General features: G+C 44.1%; 1 pseudogene; it reads right to left on the bottom strand.

The window, feature by feature from the left end:
- Positions 1-1,872: 1,872 nt before the first annotated feature.
- Positions 1,873-5,343, bottom strand: LOC116464978 (pregnancy-specific beta-1-glycoprotein 8-like; annotated as a pseudogene).
- Positions 5,344-5,513: the final 170 nt, after the last annotated feature.

Raw genomic sequence — 5,513 nt, forward strand, 5'->3', positions numbered from 1 at the left:
CTTGGCTTACCCGTTAGCTGCAGCTGAAAGAGATGTCTGCTAAGGCAATGACACCTGTGGGGAGAAGAAGGATTCAGCAGAGTGAAAGTAGCTGGGGCTCAGAGAAGCCAGGAAAGTCTGACTCTTAGAAACTGTGGGTCAGCAGATGGGTGTCCTCAGGGGTAAATGGGCCATGCCAGTAGCCACTGCAGTGGCCTGGAAGAAGGTAAGGGATGCTGGGTATCCCATGTTCTCTGTCAGCTCTGCAGCTGAAGATTTGGGTCCTGGGCTGGTATGGCCCTGCAGCTGGGGAAGGGTATACAGGGATGGCTGCATATCAGGACCAAGTCCATGTCATCTTCTTAGGCATTGTTACCGCAGATGGAGGGTTCTCTTCAGAGACCTGGCCTGGACACATGGGAGGGCCCACCCCATTCTTTTAAAATTATTTTAAGAGAACAGTATTAGCAAATGTGGTACATGTTTTATTCTGCTAGAATCAGTATTAGTGTCACGTTTTGCAATGTATCTCTTAGGAAACAGCGAGAGCCATCCACACAATGTGCATTTAAAGGGGACTCTACTATGATTTCAGCTTTCCTACCTCTTTATAGAAACCATCCTCTCTGCAAACACACAGGCAATATCTCCGTGTTCATTTCTATTGGGAGCCCTGTATGCAAGATGGAGAGAGTCACATTTCCCCTGAGATGTTATGTAAAAGTTTGAGGTTGAGAGGACATATCCAACACTCTGTTGTTACCCTCAGAAGCTACTACATGTGAAATTCTAATGACTGCATTATCCTGCCAAGTGAAAGAGGCAGGCATGAGCAAGGACAGTTAAGAGGGGTCAGAGCCTCATCAGGATGGGGAGTCTTGTTCTGACATCTTGGGAAAAACTGTCCACAGTGGGAAGTCATCAGCTTGTTGTCGTGGTTTACAGTTTGGGCGGCTGTCGTTATGGTATCGAACATTTTGGTGAGCTCTGAGTGGCTCACGCTTCAGGTCCAAGGTTTTCCCATGAAATTTACATTGAGTTGTTCACCTCCAGCTTATAGGGCTTCTGGAACAGCGTGGGTCTTGCTCTTAGTGATTCCATGGGAGAAAATGGAATTGGAGGAACTGGTAGAATTCAGGGTAATGTCCACTCTGCAGATGGATAATAAAAACACAGAAACAATGAACAGGGCTGCAATCTCATTACAGGTGTACTACAGTTTTTATTTTCCACATAATTTTTCTCTCTATGGGCATCTCTATTTTTACCAATGATAATTTCAGTAGAATAAGTTTGTTTGTAAAATAGGTTGAGTTTCTTTAAACTTGGTCTGATTCTTTACGTAAGTGCGGCAAGAGTAGCAATGGACCATGTGGACGCTCTTTTAAAATTTTCTTTGCTCTAAGTTTCTAAAAGGAATCTCAGATTAAACTTTTACAAAACTCTTGAGAATAGGAAGCCAAACCAAGTCTGACTTCAGACTTTGTCTGCGGTTCATATTGGTTCATTCTATCTATATTCTTAAATATAACATCCCAGTCAAAGCCTTGGTACTATAACCAATGATTTCAAATGTGTCCTGTTACAAAGAGAGCAGATTGTTACTGTACTTGTGCAAACATGTGTATTACCATAAACATATCAATACTCATGAATAGTTACCCAATTCTGGGGCAGTCAGGTAGAGAGCAAAAGTAAATGTTTCAATTATCGTTCCCAGAAGTATAGTTTATTGAACTGGTATAAGCTATAGATAGATTAAAAGAGAAAAATTCCATAAATCTAGAAAACAAACCATTTAAAGAATCAGCAAATTTTCAAATAAAAATCATAAAAACATTATCCTCATTATTATCAATTATTTCAATGAAATCAATGTTTTTCCTGCTTGGTCTAGGCTGGGAATTTTATGAAGATATCAGCCTGTTTGTTAAAGTTTTGGAAGTTCTTAGAGAAATTGGGAGGGTTCAGGAGGATAATTTGGGATTTGCTTGTGCCCATGGGACACAGGCTGGGAATAAAAATGTTTTCCTGACTCTTCTCTGGAAGCCAGATACACTCCACCTAAAACCCTATTGCCAAGCATGCTGGGATCCACTTACCAGGGACTTTGACTGTCACGGATTTGGAGCTTTCCTTGCCAGTGGCTGAGTTACGAACAGAGCAAGCATAGAGCCCGCTATGCTTTGTAGTAATTTGGGGGATAGAGAGCTTTTGTCCTGATAGGTGAAACTTCCCATTAATTGTCCAAGAATACTCTGCCGGTGGGTTAGAGTCGGCGATGCAGAACAGGGAGAGGTTTTCCCCCTTATGGTAATAGGTGAATGCAGGGTAAATTCTGGGGAGGTCTGGACCATCTGGAGCAAAAAGAATAAAGCCACAGGTGATGTCGTCCACGGGAAGGGGATGCTCCTGGTCTCTTAAAGGAACACAGTGACCTTCTGAGCCAAGACACACTCTCAAGTCCCAGCCAAACCCCCTCTATGTTCACTGAGCCAAAGCCTGAGGTATTCACCTGTTTCTCCCATCGCAAGCTGTGGGCCCCAAGTCTCCCATGACAAGAGTGTCTCCTCCCCTTATATTCTTGGTTAAGGCTGTGCCTACCCAGGTTTTCCCAGGGCAGGGAGTCATGGCCAGCTCGGATGTCCAGAAGTAAAGGTGTCTATACTTGGACCAGAGAGAGACTGAGAGGCCTGGCCTCTGGTCGTTTGGACTTAAGCCGATATCCTGGCCCACAGAGGCACAAAAGATACTCACAGAGGACATTCACGGTGACTGGGTCACTGAGGATGCCACCATATTGGTCCCGTATTTCACATTGATAGGGTCCTGTTTCATTTCTCGTGACACTGGGTAGAATGAGGATCCTGTTTTCAATAGGTCGCTTTACGCTGGGACTGACCGGGAGGCTCTGACCATTTAGCCACCACATGTAGGTGTAGTTCTCACTCTTAGGTTCGCAGGTGAAGGTTAAGACGTCCGTATTCTCCCTGGGGTTTAAGTTGTTGATGGTGATGTAGGGCTTGGGCAGCTTCGCTGTGTGGATAACAGAGAGAAGATTGTGCCATGTGGCACCTTTGATTCCTCCACAGGCATCCTTCAATCAGAGTGGCATCTCCCACCTCTCAGCCCCCCCAAGTCCTTGAAAGCCAATAGCTGGTGCGTGTGTCACAAGACAGATGCATGATGATCTAAGGGCTCAAAGACTGTGAGGCCGCCTGCTCTTAGGGAAGCAGAGACTTTCTCAAGGGTCAATTGAGCAGCAGTTTTGGGTCATGGACAGACGCGTCAGTGGGAGTCACAGCCCCTGGTACCCCTACGAGTCCCTCCCTCATCAGTTGACTGGCTGGCTCACCTTGGGTTCCTTACCTGGAATGTGCAACTGCTGGGCCCTTTCCAAATTCCATCCTAGTTTGCCCCCCTAGTTGTGATTTCTCTGCAGCTTCCATTTCCAAGGACATTCTAGAGATGAGTAATAATGGGACTTCCCATTGTCCTGTAACCCTGAAGATACTGAGCAGCCTGGCCTGGGACTGGATGTTTCAGCAGAAATAACACAGGGGAGACCAGAGTCAAGCCTGGAGGTCAGTTCAGTCATCAGGCAGTAGAGGCACAAGGTGGGGCAGTTTTTTGCAGGTGTTTCATGATGAGTTACTTGAACCAGTGACCTCTAAAGATAGAGCAGAGTACAAGGAATGATCTAGAAAGAGTGAAGGGGACAGGCAAGAACTGGTGGCCTTGGAGCAGAACCATGTTCCCTGTCCTGGGTTCTTTAAGTTTCCTCTCCTTCTGCAGAGGGCAGGTGAGGATCATGTGGATCTTTCCAGAAATACATGTGGACATTTGCAAATGCAGAACTGACTGGTGGAAAGAGTGGGAATGAACTGCTGGAAATCTGGTCCTCATGGGCCATGTGTATTTGATGGATATGAGACAAATTTGTAGAGAAGTTTTAGAAATATTTTCTTTCATTGGACATTCTACTCTCTGATTCCGTGGTTTCGACTACTCTATGGACCTCATGTAAGTGGATTCCAGAGTGAATATGAGAAGAGACTGCTGGTTGCCAGGAGCTGGGAGTGGGGAGCATCAGAAGTTGTTCATGGTTGTGCAGTTTCAGTTATGCAAGGTGGGGAGGTTCTAGAGATCTGCTGTACAGCTTGATGCCTATAGTTCACATAGATAGAGTATTTCTTCTGCATAAGACTTAGGACAAAAAGTGTTTTGGATTTCTGAGATTTTTTGATTCTGAAATATTTGTCATATACTTACTGGTTTAGCATCCCAAATCTGAAAGATTCAAAATCTAAAATGCTTCAGTGAGCATTTTTTTTCAGCATCAGATTAGTAGGCAAAAGTGGGTGGTGATAAGCCAAATATATTCTTGCCCCCTTTTTTTTTTCCTCTCACCACATTTCTAGCTTGGTGATTAGTTTTCGGTCAATTCCATAATGGCCATGCTGCACTGGTATATTTTTGAAGGCTTTGGGATGCGAGAAAGGCTGATTGCTATTTTCTATGTCATCAGAACTTTCCACCTTTTCGTGGTTGCATCTTTTTCTCAGTGTTTCTGTTGTGGCAGTCATTAATAAGAGCCTGTCAGGTCAGATTTAGAACAGAGTTTTCTAATTCTGCCAAAAATGTTACTGGGATTCTGGTAGGGGTTGCATTGAATCTGCAACTCACTTTGGGTAGTATTATCTTTCTAAGAATATTGATTCTTCCAATCCATGAAAATGAAATGTCTTTCCATATATTGGTATCGTCTTTAATTTATTTCAGCAATATTTTGTAGTTTTCACGGTATAATCATTTGACCTTTTTGGTTAAACTTATACCGAAATATTTTATTCCTTTTGATTTTAATGTGAATTGAAATTCTTTTCTTAATTTCCTTTGAGATTGTTCATTGTTAGTGTACCATCTAAAGAATGATCTAGAAAGAGTGAAGGGGACAGGCAAAAGCTGGTGGTTTTGGAGCAGAAACATATTCCCTGTCCTGGGTTTTTGATTTTCCCTCTCCCTTTGCAGAGGGCAGGTGGCTCTTCCCTGATAGTTAGATAGACTGCACTGGAAAACATATTGCCAATGCTCCAGGGATCCACTTACCAGGGATTATGATGCTCTTGATTATGAGATTTGTTCCACCAGTGGCTGAGTTATGGCTGAAACAGACATAGACCCCTCTGTATGTTTTAGTGATTTGGGGGATAAAGAACACTTGTGCTGATTGCTGGAACTTCCCATCAATCAGCCAAGAATGTTCTGCCAGTGGGTGAGAGTCTGTGAGGCAGGAGAGCTTGGGGACTTCCCCTGTATGGTAATAGGTGTATGAGGAAGAAATGGTGGGGGCATCCAGGCCATCTGGAGCAAAGAGAATAAAGTCACAGGAGATATTGTCAGAGGGAAGGGAAACTCCTGGTCTGTGGAAAGGCCACAATGACCCTGTGAGCCAAGTCACAACACTGAAGTCCCAGCCAAATCCTGGCTGTGTTCACTGATCTGGAGCCTGAGACATTCACCTGTTTCTCCCA

Source organism: Hylobates moloch, unplaced genomic scaffold (assembly GCF_009828535.3).
Source record: "Hylobates moloch isolate HMO894 unplaced genomic scaffold, HMol_V3 SCAFFOLD_2504, whole genome shotgun sequence".
Classification (NCBI taxonomy): domain Eukaryota; kingdom Metazoa; phylum Chordata; class Mammalia; order Primates; family Hylobatidae; genus Hylobates; species Hylobates moloch.